Source organism: Filicampus tigris, chromosome 7, assembly GCF_054856515.1.
Source record: "Filicampus tigris isolate MCC_2025a chromosome 7, RoL_Ftig_1.0, whole genome shotgun sequence".
NCBI classification, from domain to species: Eukaryota; Metazoa; Chordata; class Actinopteri; order Syngnathiformes; family Syngnathidae; genus Filicampus; species Filicampus tigris.
In genome coordinates this window covers 7883074-7892729 of record NC_141223.1, presented here as the reverse complement: position 1 = coordinate 7892729, position 9656 = coordinate 7883074, and the positions used below count along the sequence as shown (strand labels likewise).

The following is a 9656-nucleotide window of genomic DNA, read 5'->3' as shown; positions in this document are numbered from 1 at the left end:
TTTCCAACCTATAAGCTGTAGTAAAGCAGTGAGCAGTCTCCTGGACAGATTGGTGACGCTGACGTGGAAGTGCCTTATACCTGCAATCTTTCGAGTGGCCAGCAGAGGGAGACTCCACCGGTTCCAAAAATGTGTCGTTTTGAGGGCTCAAAATGATATTCGACAAACCAATGAGTGAATAGCATTGTCTCTATCCAGTGAATTGCCACCAGTTATGTTCCTGCTCAACTGCACTCACTTTGTAATGACAAATGTCCCAACATTGTCGATATGACCTCACTGTGGTGGTTTGAAATCAGCGTCCTCACATAGATAGAAAAGCGTGTACTAATGCAGCTTTAACACACTTTTTCTTTCTCTCCCTCTACTGTAAAGATGTATGAATGTATGTTTACAGATTTAATACAGAATCCTACAGAGGTTTTCAAACTTCACCTGAGAGTTGAGTCATTATTTTGTGTGTGTGCGTGTGTTTGTCTGCCTGCATGATTGCATGTGTTTTACATGCCTTATTAGGCCCATTTACTGTATGATGATGGTGATGTGGAAAGAATGATTGACTTGCTCAATCATCCATCCATCCATCCATTATCCAAACCGCTTATCCATGCTGGTTAATGGGTTTTTACAGTCTTTCAGGGAAACTTCCATGTTCATCCCATCATGCATTGGTTTTTCTCCCCGACCCCAAAACATGCTTCTCGTTAACTGGAGACTCAAATTTGCATATGTGCGAATATCAGTGTTAAAATTAGTTTGTTTATATGGGGTCTGCGATGGGCTGGTATCCAGTTCAGGGTGTCCCCCATCTTTCATCCGAATTCAGCTAGAATGGAAGAGTTTTGACCAACGACCTTTTACTCAAAACATTTGGAAACTGTTTTAAATTGTGTGTGTGTTTTCTTTCTTTTTTTTTTTTCTTTTTTTTTTAAATACAGTATATTCTTTAAACGTGTCCAGCACGGAGAACAAATCACTGACTTTGATTAGTGAGTGGGATAAGTGAGTTTTCATGTGAGACTTTGCACACTGGAGTAGATTTCAATTTAGGTGTCCCCCATTCTGTTGGCATGGTAACCGCTGTGATCAACCCTTTGGAGAGATGGCACATTCATGTCGATGAGAAAAGTTTCTTATTAGGCTAAAAATGCCTTTTTACTGTGGCTTTATATCCCCCCCGGCCCCCACACGTCCGTTCGTCTTTCCCTTACCTTTTTTCGCAATGCCTGCATATGCACTGCCTAATAAAGTATGAATGAGGCGTGTACAGCTCTACTGAAGTGCTCTCTTTGTCTCCCGGCCTGCAGCTGTCTCATAGCGCTTTGTTTGTAACCATCCATCCTCGGTCTAAATGAGACCCCTCACTCAGGCCAACATCATGTACATGCGTGTATTTTGTGCTTGCGTTTTTAGGTATATGGTTGTAGCCCGGTGGCATCCATGTTACAGTCATTCATTCAGTTTGCCTCCACAGTAGGAGACGCGGAAGCAATTTGACAGTCAGCATCCCCCTGTGTGCGTGTGTGTCATACTGCCAACCCTGCAGTATTCCGGCCCACCAGGGCTGATAGATGGGCGATGACTCATCACACCCCACCCCCTCCATTTCCTTTATCTACCCTTTACTCTATCTGCTTTCCTCACCTCTTTCTGCCATATATTCTTTCCTTTCCCTCCTATCTTGCTTCTTTAGCTCTCCCGTCTTCCTCAATCTCCTCTATTCCCCCCCCATTCATTCCCACTCATTTCCAAAAAGATGCTGTCGCTAGTCCTCAAAAACGTTACACTTGGGGTTTTCCCTCATGTAGCTTTCATTTAATCAAAACAAGTACTGCAGTCATTTTCAAAGGGGTTATCTCTTTATATTGTATTGTGTTATAGTTTTGTTGCATGCACAAGCATTACACCACAAAGAATGTCCCTGGTGCAACTGTCAAGTTATCAAGTGTGAAATTAAACGAGCAAATGAATCATGAGTTATCTGCTTGTGACTGTGAGTGAACCATTCTTCCTGCAGAACACAGTGGCAAAGGCTAGGTAAAGATCCAAAGCCACTTTCAAGCAACTATACTGTATCATATGGAGGCCCTTGATGTCCAGTCTTGCAGAAACACCCACACTGCCCAGGTGCAACGCTCCTGCTACCATACCAAAGCCAAAAAGGTAAGCAGAACTGCCGTGAGATGCTGGACGAACAGATTAGCGTTAGCTTCTGATAATTGGCATATACCTGATTGCTTGGTAACATAAACGGGGTTGGAGGGAAATTGTATTTGATTGTGTCCATGTGCCACATACACGCAGTTTCGTGTATGAAGTGCTGCCCCCATTCGTGAAAATACTTTCAACACACTGGGATCTTCTGGTAGTCTGAACTAATCGGGGTTTTGGGACAATAACATCTTCACAACATGCAAACCTATGTCCAAGCAGTGAGAAACTGCTGCCCTTTCAAACTGCGGCCAATAGCTTGTGTGTTGTCGCCCTCTTTTGGTTAAATTAGACCCTGCAAGTGCTGAAGAAATGACGTTACTTTTCAAGTTCTTCCTATTTAATTGATAATTCTATAAATAAAAATGCGACATTACACAGTGACAATGCGATGCAGTTCACTAAATATGTGGGTATACAAAGCTAATTGTTTCATACGATGACATTTCGGATTTCTGTAATCGTCTCTTAAATGTTTTGTTGTTGTCTTTTATGTAATGGAGGCGTATGCAGCGTTTATAAGAAATAAGGTCAACTTTATGAGGGGTCGTAACTCACTTTGGCTTGAGTGGTTTGTTGTCCACGGCTTCCCACCGGCCACGTGACCACTTTTTGACAATCCGAGGTGCACTGAACTAACTATAATAATAAGTAAATCGACGGAAATTCACCTCTCGAGGCGTTTAAAAATAAAATATCCAACGCATTGTGTGTAGCTCATAGATTTATTTTGAAATAATCAAACGGAACTGAAAATGTACCTCCACTCTAGTTATGATTAGCGTGTGGTTTGTGAAGTGTTTGTAGCTGGTTTTTTGCACCCGTGAGAAAATGTGAGCCGCTATTTGGCGTCGCTGTTGTTGAGGATGTTAGGTTGACTTGACGTCGAGCCTCGGGCACAAGTTACTTTACTCGGCCGGTGACTAAAACGGTAAGACGATTCAATAACTTTTCCTCCACCTACCGTTGGAAACCAACTTTGCCACAGCAGCTGATAGACAGTAATGATGAACGATAATAAAGTGTGGTGATTCACAGGGCAGCTCGTCAGTGTTCGTTGTGTTGGTGGAACTACCGTCATCAAATGTCAAATATCAACGACAACACCGGAGCGGTCAGTTTTACATCCATTTAACGGTGTAGGTTGCTTGTCAGCCGCTAAATAATGTTTTGTGAAGTACCGAGCCAGTGGACTTGTAACGAGCATCAGGTTGATCTCCAGTGGAATTCGTTCGGGTTAAGCTCCTTGCAATTCAGCAACACGCATTTTCGTTCAAAGTCGCTGATTTGGGCTTTTCCCGTGCTACCGCACTGATTTGTGCTTTAATTATGCCGATTGCATATGAATGATGTGTGATCATAAGCGCAATATGATAGTTTATTTGTATTTTTTTTTTAATGAAATTTATTCAAAACTCATTTGAAGTGCACTCATGAGCCACAGAGGTCAAAAGCTATAAAAGACAAATGCACTTGTGTGTTTAGTAAAACGTTTATTTGTGGTTTCAGATTTAAGGTATTCATTCTTATTTAGGGGTTTCTCTCGATATAACATATATTAAGCAGTTAAGAGAATACTTTCTTGAAAAAAACAACAATTATTTTCTTCAGAAACAGAGGAATCAAACATTTTCACCTGGCTCGAAAATTTACTTGAAATGCTAAGTACTCTGGAAAAAAACAAAAAATTTGGACACCAAATTTGCTGTATAGCTAGGTGTGGAAAAAAGATTGTACTATACTACAATATAATGTAATAGTAGTAAACAAGCCTATAATTATTTCTGAGTCTCTTATGGGGGGGGTTCAGCACCCAACTCACAAAGGGCTACGACCCCCAACGGTACCCCCCACACCCCCCCAAAACCCCGCCCACCCACATCTTGCCTTTGCTTCGAATTTGACATCTGCACCCAAATGACTTCCATTGCAATCAACAATTTAGTAACCGTATCCGTTTTAGATGCTGTTTGTAGTGGTGTAGAACTGTACAACTGCATTGCCTCATGCTGGAGAGGTGTTTTTCAAGATTTGGTCCTCAGTATGAAGCTGTGCAGTTCTATGTAACGAGTATAATCATAATAACTAACAGTGTAATATCAACATTTCTAAAGTGTCAGTCAAAACTATGATTTTTGTGAAGGCATATAGGTCCCAAGAATGGTGTGGTATAAAGATATTTAAAAAAAAACAACTAAAGAAAGTTCATTGTGACATTAACTCATTCACTGCCAGATATCGTCAGACCCTCTTTTAGCCTAATGTTTGAAAAAAAAAAAATTGAAAAATAAAATAGAAATAAATTCCTGGGATTGAATGGCTGGACTGTGAAAAGACAAATAGATATGTCCTTGGCAGTGAATGAGTTAATTAGATATGAACATAAAGACATACAATGGATGAGCATGTAAGGCAAAAGAGCCTGACATTTGAACCGATCTCTTTTTTTCTTTTAGTCTCCTCACTTTTTTTTCCTCCCTTTTATTCCCTCTACTCAGTTGCTCGTCACATGCACTCATTGGATTACTCAGGATTGAGTCATTTCAATGAAACATTGAGAGTGGGGATTTGTTACAGGAATTGAGAGGCATGTCAAGCAGAATGTACATCTATGCAGATTAAATTAATAACTCTTGAAAAAATGTGGTCTACAAAAAATGTGACTAATTGGTATTAAACATTTTCAAGACAACCCAGTGGGCATAATATGTGGTGCAGGAGAAAAGGACTGGTGATTTTTTTTTTTTTTCTGTATGGATATTATCCTAATACAGTCCATAGTTGCTTGAAAGCAAACAGACTGCCAGTCCAAAGTTTGGACACACTTTCTCGCAATTGATTGAGAAACTGTCCAAACGTTTGACTGATAGCGTATGGAAATTTGTACACATTACTAAGCGATTGCATAATGTTGTTTTGGATCAGTGTGAAATGTTGTTCACTGAGGAGTAAGAAGCATGTGCCTTTTCTCGCACCCGCAGTGGCGCGCTCACTGGACTAGAGGACATTGCTGGGATGCATTTCTTTACCGGCAGCACTGACTCATGAATAGGTTGGCGTTGAAAGTGGGCTAAAAGCCAGTAGCAAGTCCAGGGGTGAGTGGATTCGTCATTTTCAGACAGAGTTTTCTTCTGGATTTTGTATGGCCATTCCGTACATCGAAACACTTTGATAGGAATCAGTTGGGACGACTAGCCAACAGTGAAACTTACTACATACAGTATGTTATATTCTACGCTGCATAATGAGCAGATGTCCTTTTCTTTTTGTTTACATACTAGTGTAAAGTACCGTGTATAAGTTCTTGATTCGGAAACAAAGGAGTGTGAATAACTACAGTTGCTCTATGGTGCTATATAATAAAAAAAGTTAGTTGTGCTTTATAATGAATCAAATGTTATCTGTGTCTGTGTGATTAACAACATTGGCACTGGGAAAGAAAATGAAAATATACATTACCCTACCATGTTCTCTTCATAGTTGTATCTTTCACATAAAAAAAGAGGCTAGAACCAACCATAATGTGTATTGTGCAGGACTGTATGTGCATTATCACTTGGTATTTCACTCAATCACAATTCATTGATTGTTTGGTGGTGTATCATTGCGTGGATGGATTCTTGTCATTTCATAACGAGCTACAATGATAACAGTAAATATCGTAGGCATACAATTAAATGTATTTGCGTTTTAGGTTTGGTGTTATGGGCCTGTGTGTTTACTTTGGTTTGCACCTGATGACTGGCAGATTTGTATGGTGCTGATGGCAGAATACTAGATCTAAACAATCATTGATCTCATTAACTGATGGTCTGCTCTCGTTAGCACATCGGTGACACGCCATCCTGAGCATCAGTCTAACATGAAAACAACGACGGCCACAGTAGCGACTGCAATATACCACTGCGAGGCTCAATTGCAGAACTCCTTTAAATAGAATAGAGTACCTTGGTAGACATTGCAACAATGCCCTCGCAGTACATGGAAATGGCTTTATCAGCTCTGTTATACGCATGGAATAGATTGCAAAGACAGTTTTTTTTCAATTGTGGATTCTGGGATGTGATGGCCATTTTAAGAAAAGAAAAACTAAAACAAAGAAACCTGCTGCATGATAAAGCCCTGATAGACCAAACCGACGTCGGCGGTCGTGAAGCGTCGTGGCGTCTGAATGCGCCGTCTGTTTGGTGTAGTGGCCACCGTCGTAGTGCCGTAAACCGTCTGTAAGCGTCTTGGGGGCGTTTACGTATGTCGAATCGGCGTCGCCAGTCGTGACATTTGGTCACTCTGATTGGCTGTTAGCTAGCAAATCAGCGCTCGGATCACCAACGGGAAGTGACAAATGCGGAAAGACGGTGAGCACGCCTCCGCCGCCTTAATTTTCTTACAAGTACAAGAGCGAGGGTTGACAATGTAAGTATTTCACAATACCGTGTCAAGAACGGGATGGTTTACTTCGCGCGGGAGTTCATCGTGAGCGAAGAATATAGCTGAATGCATTGTTTACATTTTTATAATCCTCCCCCGGCCAACAGCTTTCCGGTTGCATTTTTCTAACCATGGGAAATGGTGACTACCGCCGCCGATGGTACGGAAGGGTATTACATCTTATGCATGCGGAGAAGGTACTTTAATGGTCAGCGTCGCTGTCTGTGGTTTGATACCGATATTGCAGCCTAGAGTACTGTCCGATACCAATATCGATCCGATGCGATATTGACATGAATGATACATGCAAATGAAATGTTAGAAGAGACTTCATTCATCAAGTGATACTACTACTATAAGCACAAACCCTCATTGCAATTGCAAACCGAGGACCCACATATAGTAGCAGTGGAAGGAAATACCATGTTTTCGTAGGATGGAACCTCGCGGCAGCAAATACAATAGAAACAACAAGGGCCCCAAAATAGAACCCTGTGGAACACCATACGATAGAGGGGCAGAGCGGCACCCAGAGCAACATAAAAAGTCCTGCCAGCCAAATTGGGTCCAAACCACTCTAGTTCGTTACCACTTAACCTGGTGCTGTAAATGAGCCAGAAGAATACTGTGGTCTCCCATATCAAAAGCTGCAATTAAATACATAATGAAACTCTGCAACATATTATGGTGAAGAAATTTTTTGGGTTGACTTCCCCTTTGTTATCTCTAACATTGTTAGTCAAACTGAACTTTATCATCTTTGTAAAGGCAGAATTTCTTCATGGAATAATAACATAAATACTAAAATGATCTCATTAGATTGTGCAGGTGAACCCAATGTCTTTTTTTTCAGCCCTATAACAGGCTGTGACCTTTAACCTCGTCATTTTGTATGACTTGTGTTTAAAAGGAAAGTCTTGTGTTGTGTGTGTGTACACCCTGGCTCAGCGTATTTGTCAAAAAGGGGATATGAAGCCTGAAACACTGCCTGAGGCAGCCCATCACCTATTCACACACTTTATTAAGTGACTACTTGTTTTAGAATGTGTGACCAGAGGCTAACAGTGTTCCCTCACCATGTGTGTGCGTGTGTGCGCGCACTTGCCCAAGCAACAGACTGCTCCATTGTGAAGCTTGTACAGAGACCCTGTTATTGGCTGCTTTGTGTCCGGGAGGGATGCAGTGGGAGGTGAATATGAAGACAATAGGAGAGAGTGGGGACCTAAATTAATTGAAATGTGCAGAAAGTAAAACACTTCTGGAGGAAACTACAGCGGATTGTAAATAATAGTGAGGCAAAAGACGTTGGAAAAAGGATGTCAGCCGTTGCTCAATTGGCAAACCCCAATGTCGACCTCAGCATTTTAAAGAAGTGTGTTGACCTTTTTTTTTTTTTTTTGGATGAATGGTTGTTTGCCCATGCAGTCAAGATCTGTGTCTTTTTGACGTCTGGTTCACAGCTTCACAGTGGCTGAGTTTGAATTAACTCAGCACAGAAAGAGGATGTGTCCCCACTAATGGCTTATCATTTAGGTAGCGTATAATGTAACGCCCACTTATTATTACCTCCGTTTCTGTTGCGTAATAGGGACAGATAGGTGCCGAGGACCAAGAGGAGCCTCAGAGGGGATCGAGCCTTTTCAACTGCTGGTCCTTCCCTCTGGAATGACCTCCCATTGGTTGTTAGGCAAGCCCCCTCTCTGTCCATTTTTAAAACCCGGTTGAAGGCACATTTGTTTTCTCTGGCTTTTGATCAGACCTGAAATTTTCGGCTCTTTTCCGGTGTCAATTGTATATAGTGTTTTATCTCAATTTCTTGGCTTCATTATTTATATTTTATTTATATATTATTTATGTCTATATTTATTAATACATGTATCACAGCCTTTTATTGTTTTTGTTCTATTTATGGTATTGTTTGTAAAGTGCTTTGTTACAGCTCTATCTGTTATGAAATGCGCTATTTAAATAAAATTATATTGTATGTTGTTTTTGTTTCATATTTTTTCTTTGTTTGGCTGCATGCCTGCTTGTGACATAGATTATGTTCTCGACACCTAGGGGTGGGCGATCTGGCAAAAATATCATATCACAATTTAAAAAAAATAAAATCATGATTTTATCATTATTATTTTTTTACATCGTTTTTTTTAAGACTAATTTGCACATTTCTGACTATTTTCCTCACGTTAAACATATAAAACATATTTAAAAAAATGACGTTTTAAGTCAGCTAAGCATTCTGAACAGGTTTTAATTTGAATAGTGACATTTTTTATCAAAATGTGCAGTGAATGTAAACATAAAAGGTAACATAATGTAAACATAAAAACACAGCTCATAACGCAGGCCTAGTACTTTGAAGAGTCTTTTAAAGCCCTCGTTTTCCACTGTTTTAATGGGAATCATGTCTTCAGCAAGGTAATAAGTCACTGCCTCAGTTACTTCTTTACACCGCTTGCTTGTTTTTTCATATGGAGTGCTCTTGTTAAATGACTGTGTTACCGTGGGTTGTGTTAGCTTGGAGCTAGCGACTGCCTCTGCCTAGCATGTGTCTGATCTCCGTTTGCTTTGGCTGTCGGCATAGTTTTTTGGGTGCTTTCTCCGCATGTGATTAAACAGGTTTGTCGTGTTGCCATCTGACGTCCGAACCGAGTCCCTGCAAACTTTGCAAATAACTGGTTTGCGCTTTCTCCTCCGAGGAAAAGCCAAACCAAATCGACACTGTGGATGTGAAGTTATTTTTCGCGACCAACTCTGTTTTGTGGTGACTTTCCGCTATAGCTTCCCGCTATACAAACAAACAGGGAGGCGGGGAGTGTCACGTACCGTGCACTGTGCGTGCTGTGATTGGTTGGTCGGGTATGCGTCAGCGGCTTTGAGCCGCCATAGAGCTAAACTGTTTAGAATGTGCCATGTAGACGAATCAAACCATCTTTCGGTTTTATGAGATCCCGAACACGTTAAACCGCTTCACGATCTAATATCGTCATATCGCCCACCCCTATCGACACCTA

The 9656-nt window shown here is 40.9% G+C and overlaps 1 protein-coding gene across 3 annotated transcripts in view; it reads left to right on the top strand.

Moving 5' to 3' along the window:
* The first annotated feature begins 2994 nt into the window (after positions 1–2994).
* Positions 2995–9656, top strand: part of arap1 (ArfGAP with RhoGAP domain, ankyrin repeat and PH domain 1) — a 42889-nt gene continuing 36227 nt past the window's right edge. For all 3 annotated transcript variants that reach the window (XM_086035722.1, XM_086035721.1, XM_086035723.1), the window contains exon 1: positions 2995–3142. The gene's annotated coding sequence lies outside the window, so the exon portion shown is untranslated. The remainder of the gene's footprint in view (positions 3143–9656) is intronic.